This window comes from Protopterus annectens, chromosome 3.part1, assembly GCF_019279795.1.
Source record: "Protopterus annectens isolate FY-2018-M chromosome 3.part1, PAN1.0, whole genome shotgun sequence".
NCBI classification, from domain to species: domain Eukaryota; kingdom Metazoa; phylum Chordata; order Ceratodontiformes; family Protopteridae; genus Protopterus; species Protopterus annectens.
The window spans coordinates 143,445,564-143,467,040 of record NC_056732.1 but is presented as its reverse complement, the minus strand read 5'-3'; positions in this window follow the sequence as shown (position 1 = coordinate 143,467,040).

Genomic DNA, 21,477 nt, shown 5'->3' with positions numbered 1-21,477 from the left:
ATCAAAAGCACCAAATCTTGAATGGCATAACATCGAAATGGATTCATTGAACCATCAAAACATCGAATCCATGTCAATGGCAGTTACCAAAGGTGACAGGTAACATTAAGGGTATAGGCAGGGGGGTAAGCCCCCTGCACCCCCGCTACTTAAATATACCAACTCCAAGATTGCGCTACAGTGTAGGAAACAGAAATCTTTTGTTTCCGCACTGTAGTGCACTTAACTGCGATCTCTCAAGTGGTACATTTAAGTGGCAGGGTGTGTGGGGGGTGCAGGGGGTCTTGCCCCCCTGCACAGAGCAATTTGTTTGTCATCTGCACTCCGGAAGGTTTTTTTTCTCCCCCCAATTCGATGTTCTGAGATTCGATGAATCCAGTTCGATGTTATGTCGTTCAAAATTTGGAGAGTTCAATGTTGTGATATACACCCTTCCCTCCTAGCTTCCAAACTTCCACAGGGATAACATATATTCTGGGGACTTCCTGATAGATTGGTTATATATCACCAATTTTATCTCATCGCCTCCTATCCTGTTAGTAATTGGGCCTCATCTAACACTAAATTTGTCACATTTAATTCTTCCATACACATTTCCATTTGTACCTTTTCTTGATTTCCATATTTCTCTGCTTTATACAGAGTTTCATAAAATTTCTGAAATATTTCTAGTACCTCTATAGGATCTCTTGTTATCTTCATTTTTATAGGCTCTATAAGCTTGGTGATAACCCTTTCTACTCTGTGTTGCCTGAGTCATTGTGCTGAAAGTTTCTGTGCTATGGAGTTATTATCAGAAAACAGCTGCTTAACAGCCATCTTTCTAAACTTATGCATATTATCGAGGTGATCCTTTATTTTCTATTTAGCATTCTGCAATTGCTCCTCTGCTTGTTCTGTGAGATTCCCCATATTCTGCAATACTTTAACTTTTGTCATTCCCTCTAAATAATTCTTGTTACTTCTTATCCATATCCCTCTTTACAGATAGGTTGGAAAGTGCCAATGTCTCATTTTTATTTTAGTTATTATTGGTGCAGGCTCTGAAATAGTTATTGGATGCGTATCAAAACTTTCAATTAAATGCACATGTTCCTGTCTAGACAAGCCCAGTTTTTTGTATCTTGGAGAATAATATGTAAATAAACTCTGAACTCCTACTAATGAATTCACATCTTCCATGATAAATATTTTCATAAATTTCTTCAAAAATCAACCCTACTTTGTTATATTTTCCCTTCTGACCCTCCCAGATACATCTCCACTGTTGCAAAATCAAATTCCTCTCCCCAACTATAAGTAATATTCCCAGATGAAAACTGATTATTTCTCCCAGAATTTTCTTAAGCCCCATTGTAGCAGTTCTAGGCAGAATAAAAATGCATGTCAGCGTAATCCTCCTTCCCTGCCAGTAGCCCCTTAGTGCTACAAATCTGCCATTATTTTTTTTATCCTCTTCTATCACTACTGGAGATCCTCTTGCAATTAGCATACTGTAAGTACTCATAATTTCCTTTATCCAAGGTATTCTGATGAATAACTGTTCTGAAAACCTTTCTTTATCAAATTCACATGCTAAATTTTTTTCCAAATGTGTCTCCTGTAACACAACTATTTGCACTCTACATTTTTGAATATAGTTTACTACTCTTTCCTTTTTGTATGTGTCTGTGAGACCACTAACATTTAAACATACTATAGAAAGTGTCATTATGTTAAAACATTATTATTCCCACCTTTCATGTGTAACAGCTTTTTTTTAAGTATCGAGTTCCAGCTTTTGTGTTACATGCATACACTAATGTTTGGCAGGTTGATCTTTTATACAGTTATTTCTTGTCATATCCATTTAAGACTATGTTACATCTAATAAAACTTTTTGCTTTATTGAAAGCCCTCAAATAAAAAAGCAAACACACCACAATAACCTATTAACTTAACACTAACACTCAAAACTATGTACATCTTCAAATATTGAAGTTTAACTCTTCTAATAGGAACAATTGTCCCAGACTGACAGCCACACTGGCAAACATGGATTAACCTAAAAAGAAGGTTATCCATGCTAAGATGCATGGTATAGCCTGTGCTTATACTAAGTGTTGTGTCTGGTTTTGTCTTAACTTTATTACTATCCCAGATTGTGAAAACACTTGAATGCTTTAAGAAAATATTATCTCCTAGCCATTGAAAGAAAGAAGTATTCTGTTTTTATTGCGCTTTATCAGATTGTCTCCGTGGAGACATGAGTACTAGATACACAACTCCTTCTACAACCACTCATTTATTTGCAAGGGAAAAACATTTTATTCTATTCACTATTTTTTATTTATTTCCTTTCTCTTAAAACTTGTTACTAGGTCAAGCCAAGGGCCTTAATCCAGTCATTCCCATATGCAAAAATGAAAAAAGCACATCAAATGTTCTTGTATCATGCTCTTCTAACCAGGCTTTTCTTCTTTTTTACATTGCAGTGCCTACATTTCTTAAAAATAAAAAAGGAGAAAAAAAGGGGGGATAACAGGGGCACCTGTTTACTTCAGTATCCCCATTACACTTGAAAATGAATGTGAAAGCTTTACTTTACAGCATGCAGATTTTATCACACATTAGAAAAATACTACTGTTAATAACAAAACTTTGTTTTATTAACAGTTAAAGTCCTTCTTTCCTCTTCTCCACTCCTAAATGTTCTTCCAAAAATTAATGAGGTGAAGTAGGGCATATGCTTTAGAGTCCCCTGTAAGTTGAACAGAATAGAAAAATTCTGATGTTTCCAGGTTTTCTTGTTCTGTCATGTTTTGGAAATTAAATTAATGCTTTGGAATCCCACATTTATTTGTCCATTTCCATGTTGCTGGTTTTATTCCTGCTGATCTCCATCTCCCAAATCCAGTCTCTGCTTCATTTTCAATGTACTCCAGTTTCTTCTAGTCAACTCTTGTACTTTTTTCTGTCTCTCAAGCATTTTCTGTTGAAACATTTAAAATGGTTTCACTGACACAGTCTGTTTGTGGGCTTTATCACCAGAAAAACAAGAAGCAGAATCTCCTTCTGTTTCATAGCTCATTTTTTTGTTGGACAAACTTTTGTATTTCCTGCTTAGCATGTTCTGCATCAAAATATGATGTTGTCTCTCCGGGGAAAAATATTCTTAAAAAGCTGGGTATAGCAGCTTGAATCTCATGCTTGCTTCTTGAATTCTCTGAATAGTGGAATACATTTACTCCTTTTCTGCCTGGTGAATAGTGAGTAATAATTTCCACAGACATTCTATTGTCTCTCACTTTTAGTACTTTACATTCTGCCACAGTTTTGTCAGAGTTAACTCCTTCTGCTGGTATGATTGCATCTTTACTATTAAAGGTCTAGGATTCTTTCTCAAGGCCAGGTTTGGAGCATACACATGTTATACCCTTTCAATTAGCAACTCCTGCTGTGGCATACCAGACTAGTTGCTTATTTGTCCTTTCATAAAATTAATACAGTCTGTTCCTTCCAGCTTCTCTGGTACAGCAGAAAATCTCAAGTTTTCCCAATGTGCTCAGTTCTCTAATTCTATTATATTTTGAAACATCTCTTCTTGAGCAGACTCATACTCAGCCAGCCTTTTCTTCATTTTGACTTCTGATGTTTGCAGTTTTATCACCTCATCTGAATATCTGTTTAAAGCTTCTTCCATTTTTGCAGCCTTTTGTTATTTGCAGTGATATACTCCTTCAGTGTTTCATTTATTGTAATCAGCTCTGAGTACATCTGACTTATTTTTTTCCCTCTACGTTGCTGGAAGTTGTGCCTTGTACCAAATCTGTAGCTTGCACTGGTTTTTGCTGGACAGCTGTGGAATTCTTCACAGTAAGTGTTTTTCATCACCTTTTGTGATTGATTTTCTTTCAAGTTCTCTGAATTTCTGTTTTGCTGGCATCCAGGCAGTGCATTTACTAGCCAGTTGATGAAATGTACCCAAACAAATGTTTACTGGTTTCTTTCTTTTGAGTTTCTTTTTCACACTGGAAGAGCTGAAATTAAGCTGTTACTCAATGTACAGCCATCTTGGAAATCCAGTACCTATCAATGTCCATGGTCATTGTGGGATATTGGTGGAGATCTGTAGCAAGTAATGAAATAATAGTTGGATTCCTTAAGAATGATATAGATCTCCAGGAGTTCCAATTTAGGGTCATGTAATTTGATGAGAAGCGATGGTGTTTCTGACAAATACAGATACACTTGGGTAATTTAAATACCCTAGCAAGAAGGCATTTGCTGTGTATTAAGATAATGTCCATGATTATTTTTATAAAAAAAACATCTTTATTAAATTATCACTTATTTATTTTATTTTGTTTAACATTTGTTTATCGGAAAATCAACTTGGAACAAAGCCAATTTTCAGTGGAGGCCCAGGGAGAAACGCTGTAGATGCATGTCTTTGTAATGTGGAAGGAAACTGAAGCACCCAGAGGAAACCCACACGAATGCAGGGAGGACATGCAGACTCTCTGCACAGAAGGCATCCCAGCCGAGAATTGAACCAAAGAACCACTTGCTGTGAGGCCACAGCGCTACCGCTGCACCACTGTTTATGAGATAGGCAATTGTGCATTTATGTAAATGAAAACAAAATTGACATAATTTTATTTGCAAACATTATACATCACTTATAATCTATCTAATCACTGTCAGACAAACATTACATAGCTCATTCAAATCCTGCCTTCTTTTAAACTTCATCCATCCTCTGCATGTATTGTTTTCACAATTTTCATTTTTTTCTATGTAATTTAGTCCTACCCTTTATTAAAGATCCTATTTCCAGTTGTTTTATCTCTGTTACTATAGTCACTGCTTCTAGTAAGTTGGTTTAGACTTTGATTTCCATTTTCTAGTAATTGCTGTTTTGGCAGCCACCATAGTTAGACTCTGCAAGGCCTTACTCTGTCTTAGGCAATTCCAATTCTGTATCATAGCTCAAAAATATAATTTCTTTAGTTATACCAGTTTGCTCACCCAGCATTTCTGATACAGTAGTCTTCAGAGAATTTTTAAAGTCTGCCAACTAATTATACTTGCAGAAAATATGTTACCAATTGCCTGTCTCTTCCCCATCACATCTCCAACATTTGCTGTCTACCTGAGGACAAATTCTTTGGAGTCTATTTGGGGTATAAAAATACATATGTAAACACTTCCAAGCAAAGATTCTAAATCTTCTAGATTTTGTTGCATATTTGGAAGACATATGTATATCCCCTTTTGTTTCTTTGTGAATTGCTTATCTAATCTTTCTTCCTAATCCTTTCTATCCTCCTCTGATTGATTCTTACAGTCATCATGCAATATTTTATATGTTCTACTAATTACTTCTCTTATAACGGCAGCTTTTGTTCTAGATTCTACTAAAAACTCTACCAGTACTGGTCTTTCACTTTGGATCCCACTATTTCTTTCTCTTTGCCTATACTCTGATATCAATTCTTGTTAGGGAAGGCAATCTCTAGATTGCAGTCCAAATAAATTCTTGGCCTCTTCCCATTCTATTACTTGTCTCTCTCTAATTATTTACTCCCAATACCTTGATTCTTTTGCCAGTTTTCTCCAATAATGTCCAGCCCCCTCTTGCCTATTGTCTGTATGCATAATTGCAGACATCCATTTTGGCAGCATCTCTTTTCTCCATTCCCGTGTTGGCTAGGTCTTAGAATACTTTCTGATACTTTATGAATATAATATTTTGTATGGTTATTGTTATTCTCCTTAGGGATCTGCATCCCAAATCCCAGTCTCTCCTTGTTTCTTGAGCTTAATCTCTGTTTTGCCATCATCCCTTAGCACTTTGAGTTATAAATTTCTGCTTGTGCTATGTATAGGAACTTTAACTGTGTAGCTCTGGAATACCCCTTTACATCAGGTAATCCCAAACCTTGCTCTAGTGGAAGAATCAGCTTATCCCACTTGACTCTTGCATGCTTCTCCTCCCAGAAAAAAATCCTTCAGCTCTTTACTAACACAATCTCTCCTCTCGTTGATAAAATATGCCTGACCAGTCTATAAAACTAAAGGGACTAAAAACATTTTAACTTTTTGTATCTTGCTACCCATATCCACAAAGCAGAGTTTCCAATTTCTCAGTTTTTATATTACCCTTTGTTTAGTCTCTTCCCACATATCCTTAGCTGCCAAACCAGAATTCTTTTTAAATCATATTCCTCATTTTATCATGTCCCCATAAATAGGGATATTGCTGAACCAATTTGTGTCTGGGTACATCGTTTACAGCTATTGCCTTTTTTTAGCTTCATTAATTTTGTATCCTGAAAAGACTTGAAACTGTCTCAAAATGTCCCACAACACTGAAATGCCCTTTTCTGGTTTTATCAGGTGTAAAATAATATCATCTTCAAGTAGAGAGAGCTATTCTTGACTACCATATCAATCATATCCTTGAATTTCTGAGTCCGTTATTTTTTTGCCAGTGGTTCTAAATATAATGCAAGTGACAAAGGAGAATAGGACACCCCTACCAGGTTCCTCTGCTCAAACAGATATTATCAGAAAGGAACTTACCCACTTCAGTTTTCACCTTTGATCCCTCATATATCATCCTAATCAACCTTATAATTTTATCAGGGAAAACAAATGCTTCCATTGCTCTGTTCAAAAACATTCAGCTTACTCTGTCAAATGCTTTCTCTGCATCAAGCCCCACCAATAACAGTGGTATTTTCTTACATTATGCTTCCCTCTAGATCATCATTGTTCTGTTAATGTTGTCATATGTTTGCCTCCCCTCCACAAAACTACTTTGATCCATTGCTATGAGTTTTGGAATCAGTTTGCCATTCTTTTAGCCACTGTAGACATAAATACTTTATAACCATGGTTGAAACTGGCCTGTATGAAGCTGGATCTGATGAGTATTTGCCATCTTTAGGTATTACAGCCACCACCACTTTCTTCCAGGATGTTGGTGTTTCTCCTCTCCTGAAAATACTTGAAAGAAAACCTTCCAGATCTTTATCAGTGTTCCCTCTGGGTTTATATCGGAACATCAAAAGCACCAAATCTTGAATAACATAACATTGAAATGGATTCATCAAACCATCAAAACATCGAATCCATGTCAATGGCAGTTACCAAAGGTGACAGGTAACATTAAGGGTATAGGCAGGGGGGCAAGCCCCCCTGCACCCCCACTACTTAAATATACCAACTCCAAGACTGCGCTACAGTGTAGGAAACAGAAATCTTTCGTTTCCGCACTGTAGTGCACTTAACTGCGATCTCTCAAGTGGTACATTTAAGTAGCAGGGTGTGTGTGGGGTGCAGGGGGTCTTGCCCCCCTGCATAGAGCAATTTGTTTGTCATCTGCACTCCGGAAGGGTTTTTTTTTCTCCCCCCAATTCGATGTTCTGAGATTCGATTAATCCAGTTTGATGTTATGTTGTTTGAAATTTGGAGAGTTCGATGTTGTGATATACACCCTTCCCTCCTAGCTTCCAAACTTCCACAGGGATAACATATATTCTGGGGACTTCCCTATAGATTGGTTATATATCACCAATTTTATCTCATCGCCTCCTATCCTGTTAGTAATTGGGCCTCATCTACCACTAAATTTGTCACATTTAATTCTTCCATAAACATTTCCATTTGTACCTTTTCTTGATTTCCATATTTCTCTGCTTTATACAGAGTTTCATAAAATTTCTGAAATATTTCTAGTACCCCTATAGGATCTTTTGTTATCTTCCTTTTTATATGCTCCGTAAGCTTGGTGATAACCCTTTCTACTATCTGTTGCCTGAGTCATTGTTCTGAAAGTTTTTGTGCTATGGAGTTATTATCAGAAAACAGCTGCTTAACAGCCATCTTTCTAAACTTATGCATATTATCGAGGTGATCCTTTATTTTCTATTTAGCATTCTGCAATTGCTCCTCTGCTTGTTCTGTGAGATTCCCCATATTCTGCAATACTTTAACTTTTGTCATTCCCTCTAAATAATTCTTGTTACTTCTTATCCATATCCCTCTTTACAGATAGGTTGGAAAGTGCCAATGTCTCATTTTTATTTTAGTTATTGTTGGTGCAGGCTCTGAAATAGTTATTGGATGCGTATCAAAACTTTCAATTAAATGCACATGTTCCTGTGAAATATAAGTTCTGTCTAGACAAGCCCGGTTTTTGTATCTTGGAGAATAATATGTAAATAAACTCTAAACTCCTACTAATTAATTCACATCTTCCATGATAAATATTTTCATAAATTTCTTCAAAAATCAACCCTACTTTGTTATATTTTCCCTTCTGACCCTCCCAGATACATCTCCACTGTTGCAAAATCAAATTCCTCTCCCCAACTATAAGTAATATTCCCAGATGAAAACTGATTATTTCTCCCAGAATTTTCTTAAGCCCCATTGTAGCAGTTCTAGGCAGAATAAAAATGCATGTCAGCGTAATTTTCCTTCCCTGCCAGTAGCCCCTTAGTGCTACAAATCTGCCATTATTTTTTTTTATCCTCTTCTATCACTATTGGAGATCCTCTTGCAATTAGCATACTGTAAGTACTCATAATTTCCTTTATCCAAGGTATTCTGATGAATAACTGTCCTGAAAACCTTTCTTTATCAAATTCACATGCTAAGTTTTTTTTCAAATGTGTCTCCTGTAGCACAACTATTTGCACTCTACATTTTTGAATATAGTTTACTACTCTTTCCTTTTTGTATGTGTCTGTGAGACCACTAACATTTAAACATACTATAGAAAGTGTCATTATGTTAAAACATTATTATTCCCACCTTTCATGTGTAACAGCTTTTTTTTAAGTATCGAGTTCCAGCTTTTGTGTTACATGCATACACTAATATTTGGCAGGTTGATCTTTTATACAGTTATTTCTTGTCATATCTATTTAAGACTATGTTACATCTTACAAAACTGTTTGCTTTATTGAAAGCCCTCAAATAAAAAAGCAAACACACCACAATAACCTATTAACTTAACACTAACACTCAAAACTATGTACATCTTCAAATATTGAAGTTTAACTCTTCTAATAGGAACAATTGTCCCAGACTGACAGCCACACTGGCAAACATGGATTAACCTAAAAAGAAGGTTATCCATGCTAAGATGCATGGTATAGCCTGTGCTTATACTAAGTGCTGTGTCTGGTTTTGTCTTAACTTTATTACTATCCCAGATTGTGAAAACACCTGAATGCTTTTAGAAGACATTATCTCCTAGGCATTGAAAGAAAGAAGTATTCTGTTTTTTATTGCTCTTTATCAGATTGTCTCCATGGACAACTCCTTCTACAACCACTCATTTATTTGCAAGGGAAAAACATTTTATTCTATTCACTATTTTTAATTTATTTGTTTTCTATTAAAACTTGTTACTAGGTCAAGCCAAGGGCCTTAATCCAGTCATTCCCATATGCAAGAGTGAAAAAAGCACATCAAATGTTCTTGTATCATTCTCTTCTAACCAGGCTTTTCTTCTTTTTTACATTGCAGTGCCTACATTTCTTAAAAATAAACAAGGAGAAAAAAAAGGGGGATAACAGGGGCACCTGTTTACGTCAGTATCCCCATTACACTTGAAAATGAATGTGAAAGCTTTACTTTACAGCATGCAGATTTTATCACACATTAGAAAAATACTACTGTTAAGAACAAAACTTTGTTTTATTAACAGTTAAAGTCCTTCCTTCCTCTTCTCCACTCCTAAATGTTCTTCCAAAATTTAATGAGATGAAGTAGGGCATATGCTTTAGAGTCCCCTATACGTTGAATAGAATAGAAAAAGTCTGATGTTTCCAGGTTTTCTTGTTCTGTCATGTTTTGGAAATTAAATTAATGCTTTGGAATCCCACATTTATTTGTCCATTTCTAAGTTGCTGGTTTTATTCCTGCTGATCTCCATCTCCCAAATCCAGTCTCTGCTTCATTTTCAATGTACTCCAGTTTCTTCTAGTCAACTCTTGTACTTTTTTCTGTCTCTCAAGCATTTTCTGTTGAAACATTTAAAATGGTTTCACTGGCACAGTCTGTTTGTGGGCTTTATCACCAGAAAAACAAGAAGCAGAATCTCCTTCTGTTTCATAGCTCATTTTTTGTTGGACAGACTTTTGTATTTCCTGCTTAGCATGTTCTGCATCAAAATATGATGTTGTCTCTCCGGGGAAAAAATATTCTTAAAAAGCTGGGTATAGCAGCTTGAATCTCATGCCTGCTTCTTGAATTCCCTGAGTAGTGGAATACATTTACTCCTTTTCTGCCTGGTGAATAATGAGTAATAATTTCCACAGACATTCTATTGTCTCTCACTTTTAGTACTTCACATTCTGCCACAGTTTTGTCAGAGTCAATTCCTTCTGCTGGTATGATTGCATCTTTACTATTAAAGGTCTAGAATTCTTTCTCAAGGCCAGGTTCGGAGCATACACATGTTATACCCTTTCAATTAGGAACTCCTGCTGTGGCATACCAGTCTAGTTGCTTATTTGTCCTTTCATAAAATTAATACAGTCTGTTCCTTCCAGCTTCTCTGGTACAGCAGAAAATCTCAAGTTTTCCCAATGTGCTCAGTTCTCTAATTCTATTATATTTTGAAACATCTCTTCTCGAGCAAACTCATACTCAACCAGCCTTTTCTTCATTTTGACTTCTGATGTTTGCAGTTTTATCACCTCATCTGAATATCTGTTTAAAGCTTCTTCCATTTTTGCAGCCTTTTGTTATTTGCAGTGATATACTCCTTCAGTGTTTCATTTATTGTAATCAGCTCTGAGTACATCTGACTTATTTTTTTTCCCTCTATGTTGCTGGAAGTTGTGCCTTGTACCAAATCTGTAGCTTGCACTGCTTTTTGTTGGACAGCTGTGGAATTCTTCACAGTGAGTGTTTTTCATCACCTTTTGCGATTGATTTTCTTTCAAGTTCTCTGAATTTCTGTTTTGCTGGCATCCAGGCAGTGCATTTACTAGCCAGTTGATGAAATGTACCCAAACAAATGTTTACTGGTTTCTCTCTTTTGAGTTTCTTTTTCACACTGGGAGAGCTGAAATTAAGCTGTTACTCAATGTACAGCCATCTTGGAAGTCCAGTGCCTATCAATGTCCATGGTCATTGTGGGATATTGGTGGAGATCTGTAGCAAGTAATGAAATAATAGTTGGATTCCTTACGAATGATGTAGATCTCCAGGAGTTCCAATTTAGGGTCATGAAATTTGATGAGAAGCGATGGTGTTTCTGACAAATACAGATACACACCCACAATTACTCAAGGTTTAAAGCATGACAGGTGATAAATTGTGGTATAGAAGAAATGCTGTCATTGCATTAAAACCATGTCTTAGCAACTTACTTAGATATGAATGTGATTGATTAACAGGATGGCTTTAAGTTCTGGCATCATTCTGTTTAGAATCCTAGCACTGATTAGAGCCACCATGATACTGTCCAAATTTGAACTTCTATTTGCTATTTAGAAAAAAAAAAACAGAAGGGTGACTCTGCCTGAGAAAAAGTACTATGGAGGGAGCAGTGGTTTAACCAATATGCAGTAGCTCTGGTATGAGCAGTATAAGCCATCCCTGGCAAAACAGGAAGTCATATCTGTAATTTTGTCCTAGGTTTGTTTTACATTTTGTCGACTTGGAGTTTTATTTTGGTGTTCTTGAGGGATGGAGGAGTTTTGTGCATCTCATCTCTTTTAAAACATTTCTTTACAAACTCAGCATAAATTAATGACTTAGTAATGTGTTGTGGTTCATGTGGTATTGTGGATGTTTGATTCTTACCAATTGTGAGCTGATGCAAGAAGCTTGCCTTTCATTTTTGTTAAATATTTACACCTTTTGCAGGTTGTACAATCAATTGCTAAAAGCAGTGAACAGTTGGTAAGCATAAGGTAGTTGCTACACTGGCTTTAAACAATTAATGTACTCAGACTGTTCACAGATGAGGCGAGAGATGAATGCTAAGTATGTTGCCAAAGAGTGGAGCATGAGGACAAAGGCTGATTGTAGTATTTGTGGGTTGGAGGGAGATTACTACAGAAGACCATGGATATTTATGGAGGAAGTATTTTATTTTATTTTATTTATTTATTTATTTATTACATTTGTTTACCAGGAAAGTCCACTGGGCTGACGAGAGCCCATTTTCAGTGGAGGCCGGGAGAAATGCTCAGTACATTAATACAATGAGGAAAACTACTTTACATTCCAGAAGATTTAGGAGGATTCTCTAATGTTAGGTTGGATGGTAGATAATATACTAGTACTTAGTGAAAAGACAGAATCAGATTTGCCAAGAATGAGACATAGTAATGATTAACCTGTTGGTTAATACTTGTCCTGATCTCATGACAGATGCACTCAGGAGTCAATATCTCTTTGCTCCTTCTCTCAGCAGAAGCAAAACAGTAATACCAATCTGAATCTGGTTCCTGGAAGCCCTAAATAGTCCTCATATAATTAAAAGTTATGTACTCACCATAACGTTCCATCTGAGTAGGTAGTTCATTTGTCTGCAACCTGTGGGTTACGGATCCGATATCGGATCCGAGCCAACTTGTTTCAAGCTAATGGATCCGAGCTCCTAGCCTCCCTTCACCCATAATCCCCTGCTAACCCTCCATGACCTCAGATCGAGTTTGCCTCTCCATATATATCCAACAAAGGATATCTAAAAAAAACTAATAGATCCAAAGAAGGTCAGGGGGAAGAGGGGATGGTTGCAGACAAATGAACTACCTACTCAGATGGAACGTTATGGTGAGTACATAACTTCTAAATCTGAAGTAGGAATGTTCATTTGTCTGCAACCTGTGGGACAGAGTCCCCAGCTACCTGCACCCTGGGTGGTCATCATGGAAGGATATTACGAAGCACCACAGAGCCAAAGGATGCTCTCCCTCTAGAAAGCAGGTCTAGCTTGTTGTGGTTGATAAAGGTATGAGATGAAGCCCAAGTGGCTGCCGAACAAATATCATCCAAAGGAACTCTAGACTTGAAAGCCGCAGAAGTAGAAATGGAGTGAGTGGAATGAGCACAAACTCCTTCTGGTGTGGGTCTACCCGAGGCTTGATAAGCTAGCAGGATACATTGGGAAATCAGCGAGATAAAGATACTTTAGAGATAGCTTTCCCAAGTTAAATTTAAAGGAAACGAACAGCTGGTCGGATTGTCTATGGCCAGCTGTCCTATGGGTATAAAACAAGCTGCCTATGAACATCCAATGAGTGCAGCTTGTATTCACCTTATTTTGATATTTAGGGAAGAAAACTGGTAAATTTATGGATTGGTTTATGTTGGTTTCTGATGCTATCTTGGGAAGAAAGGAGGGATTGATCCTGAGGTACACTCTGTCAGGGTGAAAAATCAGGTATGGAGGTTTTACAGAAAGAGCCTGAAGTTCCGACACTCTTTTCGCTGAAGTAATGGCTACAAGGAATGCCATTTTCCATGACAAGAATTTGAGGTCCACTGAAGCAGCGGGTTCAAAGGGTGGAGCAGTCAAGGCTTGAAGAACTAAAGTAAGATCCCATGGGGGTATGGCTTCTTTTACAGGAGGTCTAAGTAAAAGGTACCCTTGAGAAAGGTTTTACACAATTTGGCTGACATCAAGGGTCCTGTATCATGTCCCACATGATAATGAGAAATGGCTGCCAATTGCACTTTGACAGTTGAACAACTAGCACCCTCTTGAAAGAGTTCAGTTAGGAAGTGTAAAATGGATGAAAGAGGAGCCGTAAAGGGATCTAGCTCTCGGCTCCTTCCAGATGGAAAAACGTTTCCATTTGCTGTGATATACCTTCCTGGTGGAGGGCTTATGTGCTGCCACGAGGATGGCTTTGACTTGTGAAGAGATACCGGGAGTCCTAACTAGGAGTGGAACTAGAGCAACCAAGCTGTCAGTTTCAGATTGTCCAGGTTTGGAGTTGGCAAGTCCGATGGATGGGAGATGAGATCCGGGATGGGATCTAGAATCCAAGGTTGATTCACATGGTGAGACCACAGGTAAGGAACCAAATTTGTCGAGGCCAGAATGGGGCAATGAGAATCATTTTGCTCCCCAACCGCGAGGCTTTCTGTAACAGTTGTATCATCATTGGAAGAGGAGGATAGGCATAGAGTAGACCGGGTGGCCAAGCATGCACCAGGCGTCTCTTGGAGATTCCCTGGTGGGGATTAGAGTGAAGAAATTGTCGCATTTGGCGTTTGATGGAGATGCAAAAGATGCAGCAGGTTGCCCCCATGTTGCGAATATCTGCTTCGCTACTAGAGGATTGAGAGACCACTCGTAGGGGGTAAGAAGGGTGCGGCTGAGCTTGTCCGCTAGGATGTTGGTCCTCCCCGGAATGCGTTGCAATCAGAAAGCGGTTGGTGGAGATGCCCATTCCCACACTCTCATGGCTTGTGGCAAAGAGGATAAGATCTGGTTCCCCTGTTTGTTGATATACCAGACCACTGACATGTTGTCCGAGTGAATTGCAATCGTTCCTGGGAGGAAGCTCTGAAGTGCTTGCAATGCTAACAGCACTGCTCTCATCTCCAGAACGTTGATATGCAGGGAGGTCTCTGTATCGTTCCACGTGCCTTGGACTGTCCTGCCTGAGTAATGCCCCCACCCGGTGGGAAGCATCTGTGGTCACCGTGGCGATGGGAGAGGTGCAGAAGGGTCGGCCCGTATGGAATTTTTTTTGCTTGGAGCCACCATAGTAACGCCCTTCTGCAAGCCTTGCTGATAGCAATGGGATGGTGGAGAGGGAGGGAAAGGAAGGACGATTGCACTAACAGAGTCCATTGCAGGACTCGCATGTCCAAACGGGCGCATGGAAGGAGTGTAATCGCTGCTGCCATGGAGCCTAGTGCCCTCAGGATCAATTCCATGGGTGACCTCTGAAAGAAGGATAGCCCGCATGAAGTTGAAGATTTCTGATTCTCTCCAGTTAGGAAGGCTCGCAAATCTCTGGTGTTTATTCTGGCACCTATAAATTCTATGATCTGTGTTGGAGCCAGTAGGATTTGCCAGCATTGATAGTAATGCCTAGTTGTGGGGCTAGATGGAGAAAGAAGTCTCTGGCTGAGCAAAGTAGATGCCTTGTTGGTGCGGTCAGGAGCCAGTCGTCCAGGTGCGGGAAGACCTGAATTCCCTGGAGTCTCAGGTGGGCCGCAATCACTGCTAACACTTTGGTGAACACCCGGGGCTGTGGTGAGGCCAAAGGGAAGGACCCTGAACTGGTAGTGACTGGCTCCCAGCGAGGCGAAGGAACCTCCTGGATCGTTTGTCCATTAAGATGTGGTAATATCGCATCCTTGAGGTCTATAGAGCACATCCAATCGTTCTCCCTCAGAAGGGGAGGATAGATTGAAGAGTGACCATTCGAATTTTTCCTTGGTTACTGACAGGTTCAAGCGGGAAAGGTCTAGGATGGGTCTCAGATCCCCGTCTTTTGGCACCAAAAGAACCTGGAGTAGAACCCTAATCCGAGCTGGTCTTGGGGATGGGCTGGATGGCTCTTTTCTTAGCAGCTGCTGTATTTCTGCGGCTGCGCCACTCCTGTGATCGGGTGGTACATCGGGGAGGTTCTTGGATTGGGGACATGGAGGTGGTATTTTGTACCCTCTGGATATGATCTGAAGCACCCAGCGGTCTGTTGTGATGGACTCCCCATGCTGCTAGATGCTTCAAAATGCCCCCGACTGCCTCCAGAGTGGAGCAGCCAGGCAACCCCTCAGGTTTCTGCGCAGGCCATTCAGAGAAAGGTTCTCTGGACCCAAAATTTCGGAGCCCCTCTGCCCCTAGAGTGACGTCTTCCCTGTCCACCTCTGCCGATAGGACTGGTTGTCCGGAGCTGGTTGGGAATGTTGTGATTTTCGGAACCACATCTTCTTCTGACCCTTTTGGTTCCTTGAAAAGGACGCTGGGGAGCAGAAAGTGGACTCGATGGCAGACAACGTCTTCCCGTCCTTCTCGCTCTGGACAAGCATCTGCAAACTGTTTTGCCAAAAGGGCAGAACCATCAAAGGGGGGCATTCGGGACGCTTTAAAGGGCTCTGTAAAGTTGCAATGATGGATCCAGGCCTGGCGTCTCATGACTAGGCCTGCTCCGCTGGCCTAAGCTCCCTCTGTGGTGTGGGACAATAGCCGCATAGAGGTGTTTGAAATAGATCTCAGAGTGGCCATTTGGGTGGAGTACAATTGTTTATCCTCCTCCGACATGGACTCAGGGGGGGATGCAGCGTATTCTTTGATAAGATCCCGCTGCATCCTGATGACATGTGCCATATAGTTCAGAGACCTTACTGAGAAGGTCGCTGAACTAAGACTCGCTTCCCTAAGTGATCCATCAAACGGGACTCTTTGCTCGGTGGATGGACTGAGGGACTCTCCTGAGCCAATTCCCTCTTTGTGGCTGCCGCCATCAACATGGCATCTACAGGGGGGCCCTTACTCCAATGAGACCGGTCTGAGGGGGGGCTAAGAATCCTATCCGGTCGTTTGGGTATTGGCTCCACGGTGTCCGGATCCTTCCATGCCCTGGTGGTAATAAGGTCCACCAGGGGATCGGCTGGAGGGGACACCCAGGAGGTAGACGGGCCTGCCTCGAATGCCTCCAGAAACACGGACTCGTCAGAGGAAGACTTGGGAGCAGACCACCCACCTCTGATTCTTAGCATCTCCATGATGTCTCCAAAGGAGACATCCTCAGGGGGTGATCTTGGGGAGCCTTCCCCTTCCTCCAAGTCCGTGTCCTCGGTTGGGACTCAGGGAGTCCACGTGCCTCCTTTTGCACTTATGCTTGCGGGAACTTCCTCGGGACTGTCCGAGGCCTCGCCAGCAACATCCTGTTCCAATGGAACTATCTGTGACATCGAAGCAGGCTGTCCCTTTGGCCGGGTGATGGAAGCCTGGCCCAGCAGAGAGGGAGTGCAGGGAGGAGTCGATGCAAGGACCGGTCTGGATGCTCTCAACAGAGCCCTCTCCACAACATCGAATGCTGAGGGAGAGCCACTCCAATGGATCCAGTGGCTCCCTCGGATCCAATGAAGGGATTGGAGCGGCGCCGAGACCGTCGGATCCGAGGACCAGTGTGCTCCGACCTGGGCGGAGCCGAGGCACACTGAATCCCCCAGATCGGCTCGGACCACGGCTCCGAGAGGTCAGATCTGACAGACTCGTGGGTAGGGTCGGATCCGAGTACCAAGTACTGTCGGCCGACCCACCCCCGCTCCAAGGCTGCTCGGCTCCGGCGAACCCAGGTAGCGGGTCGGAGAAGGAGAAAGTGGGTGGAAAAAGGTGCCGAAGCCCCTGAGGGCTGAAAACACTCCATCTGCAGCTGGGCCTGGATGAACCTTTGCATCATCGGTCCAAGTCTGCATCAGATAAACAAATGTAGATCTCAAAGAGGCCACCGAGGCAGGCCTGGAATGCAGCTCGATGACCTCGGCGATCGGGTCTCCTCCTCGGGCCCCGGGGAGAAAGAAGGGATCGGAGCCAAGGAGGAGGAGACCTAGAAGCAATGGAGGAGAAGCCCAGCTTGCGGGGCGAGGCGGAGGTCTCGGCCTGCCGCCAGGTGCTTCTCCCTCCGTTTCCCTGGCCTCCCTGTCCTCCGACACTTTAGAGGGAGTTTGAGTCCCAGTCGGAGGCAGGGGGCAGGAGTGGCAACCATCACAGGCTGTGGCGGAGCCACAGGAGTAGTAGAAGTAGCGGAGGAGAAGCTGAATCGGGGGTAGAAGTCCGCCAGGACCAGCTTGAGCCTCCGTTCTTTCAGTGCCCTGGGGTTGAACGCTGCACAGATAGTACAGCCGGTGAGATGTTCAACCCCAAGGCACCAAGCACTGAGTGTGGCCATCAGCTGGGGAGAGCTTATGGCCACACTCACATTTAGAAAATATGGCTTTTGGGGCCTCAGCCATTCTGATATAGATCTCCAGGAGTTCCAATTTAGGGTCATGTAATTTGATGAGAAGCGATGGTGTTTCTGACAAATACAGATACACACCCACAATTACTCAAGGTTTAAAGCATGACAGGTGATAAATTGTGGTATAGAAGAAATGCTGTCATTGCATTAAAACCATGTCTTAGCAACTTACTTAGATATGAATGTGATTGATTAACAGGATGGCTTTAAGTTCTGGCATCATTCTGTTTAGAATCCTAGCACTGATTAGAGCCACCATGATTCTGTCCAAATTTGAACTTCTATTTGCTATTTAGAAAAAAAAACAGAAGGGAGACTCTGCCTAAGAAAAAGTACTATGGAGGGAGCAGTGGCTTAACCAATATGCAGTAGCTCTGGTATGAGCAGTATAAGCCATCCCTGGCAAAACAGGAAGTCATATCTGTAATTTTGCCCTAGGTTCGTTTTACATTTTGGCGACTTGGAGTTTTATTTTGGTGTTCTTGAGGGACGGAGGAGTTTTGTGCATCTCATCTCTTTTAAAACATTTCTTTACAAACTCAGCATAAATTAATGACTTAGTAATGTGTTGTGGTTCATGTGGTATTGTGGATGTTTGATTCTTACCAATTGTGAGCTGATGCAAGAAGCTTGCCTTTCATTTTTGTTAAGTATTTACACCTATTGCAGGTTGTACAATCAATTGCTAAAAGCAGTGAACAGTTGGTAAGCATAAGGTAGTTGCTACACTGGCTTTAAACAATTAATGTAATCAGACTGTTCACAGATGAGGCGAGAGATGAATGCTAAGTATGTTGCCAGAGAGTGGAGCATGAGGACAAAGGCTGGTTGTAGTATTTGTGGGTTGGAGGGAGATTACTATAGAAGACCATGGATATTTATGGAGGAAATATTTTATTTTATTTTATTTATTTATTTATTTATTACATTTGTTTACCAGGAAAGTCCACTGGGCTGACGAGAGCCCATTTTCAGTGGAGGCCCGGGGAGAAATGCTCCAGTACATTAATACAATGAGGAAAACTACTTTACATTCCAGAAGATTTAGGATGATTCTCTAATGTTAGGTTGGATGGTAGATAATATACTAGTACTTAGTGAAAAGACAGAATCAGATTTGCCAAGAATGAGCCATAGTAATGATTAGCCTGTTGGTTAATACTTGTCCTGATCTCATGACAGATGCACTCATGAGTCAATATCTCTTTGCTCCTTCTCTCAGCAGAAGCAAAACAGTAATACCAATCTGAATCTGGTTCCTGGAAGCCCTAAATAGTCCTCATATAATTAAAAGTTATGTACTCACCATAACGTTCCATCTGAGTAGGTAGTTCATTTGTCTGCAACCTGTGGGTTACGGATCCGATATCGGATCCGAGCCGGCAACTTGTTTCAAGCTAATGGATCCGAGCTCCTAGCCCCTCCCTTCACCCATAATCCCCTGCTAACCCTCCATGACCTCAGATCGAGTTTGCCTCTCCATATATATCCAACAAAGGATATCTAAAAAAACTAATAGATCCAAAGAAGGTCAGGGGGAAGGAGGGGGGGATGGTTGCAGACAATGAACTACCTACTCAGATGGAGCGTTATGGAGAGTACAAAACCTGTAAATCTGAAGTAGGAATGTTCATTTGTCTGCAACCTGTGGGACAGAGTCCCCAGCTACCTGCACCCTGGGTGGTCATCATGGAAGGATATTACGAAGCACCACAGAGCCAAAGGATGCTCTCCCTCTAGAAAGCAGGTCTAGCTTGTTGTGGTTGATAAAGGTATGAGATGAAGCCCAAGTGGCTGCCGAACAAATATCATCCAAAGGAACTCTAGACTTGAAAGCCGCAGAAGTAGAAATGGAGTGAGTGGAATGAGCACAAACTCCTTCTGGTGTGGGTCTACCCGAGGCTTGATAAGCTAGCAGGATACATTGGGAAATCCAGCGAGATAAAGATACTTTAGAGATAGCTTTCCCCAAGTTAAATTTGGCAAAGGAAACGAACAGCTGGTCGGATTGTCTATGGCCAGCTGTCCTATGGGTATAAAAACGAAGCTGCCTATGAACATCCAATGAGTGCAGCTTGTATTCACCCTTATTTTGATATTTAGGGAAGAAAACTGGTAAATTTATGGATTGGTTTATGTTGGTTTCTGATGCTATCTTGGGAAGAAAGGAGGGATTGATCCTGAGGTACACTCTGTCAGGGTGAAAAATCAGGTATGGAGGTTTTACAGAAAGAGCCTGAAGTTCCGACACTCTTTTCGCTGAAGTAATGGCTACAAGGAATGCCATTTTCCATGACAAGAATTTGAGGTCCACTGAAGCAGCGGGTTCAAAGGGTGGAGCAGTCAAGGCTTGAAGAACTAAAGTAAGATCCCATGGGGGTATGGCTTCTTTTACAGGAGGTCTAAGTAAAAAGGTACCCTTGAGAAAGGTTTTACACAATTTGGCTGACATCAAGGGTCCTGTATCATGTCCCACATGATAATGAGAAATGGCTGCCAATTGCACTTTGACAGTTGAACAACTAGCACCCTCTTGAAAGAGTTCAGTTAGGAAGTGTAAAATGGATGAAAGAGGAGCCGTAAAGGGATCTAGCTCTCGGCGCTCCGCCCAGATGGAAAAACGTTTCCATTTGCTGTGATATACCTTCCTGGTGGAGGGCTTATGTGCTGCCACGAGGATGGCTTTGACTTGTGAAGAGATACCGGGAGTCCTAACTAGGAGTGGAACTGGAGCAACCAAGCTGTCAGTTTCAGATTGTCCAGGTTTGGAGTTGGCAAGTCCGATGGATGGGAGATGAGATCCGGGATGGGATCTAGAATCCAAGGGTGATTCACATGGTGAGACCACAGGTAAGGGAACCAAATTTGTCGAGGCCAGAATGGGGCAATGAGAATCATTTTGCTCCCCAACCGCGAGGCTTTCTGTAACAGTTGTATCATCATTGGAAGAGGAGGATAGGCATAGAGTAGACCGGGTGGCCAAGCATGCACCAGAGCGTCTCTTGGAGATTCCCCTGGTGGGGGGATTAGAGTGAAGAAATTGTCGCATTTGGCGTTTGATGGAGATGCAAAAAGATCGCAGCAGGGTTGCCCCCATGTTGCGAATATCTGCTTCGCTACTAGAGGATTGAGAGACCACTCGTAGGGGGTAAGAAGGGTGCGGCTGAGCTTGTCCGCTAGGATGTTGGTCCTCCCTGAAATGCGTTGCAATCAAGCGGTTGGTGGAGATCGCCCATTCCCACACTCTCATGGCTTCGCGGCAAAGAGGATAAGATCTGGTTCCCCCGTTTGTTGATATACCAGACCACTGACATGTTGTCCGAGTGAATTGCAATCGTTCCTGCGGGGAGGAAGCTCTGAAGTGCTTGCAACGCTAACAGCACTGCTCTCATCTCCAGAACGTTGATATGCAGGGAGGTCTCTGTATCGTTCCACGTGCCTTGGACTGTCCTGCCTGAGTAATGCCCCCCCCACCCGAGGCGGGAAGCATCTGTGGTCACCGTGGCGATGGGGGGAGAGGTGCAGAAGG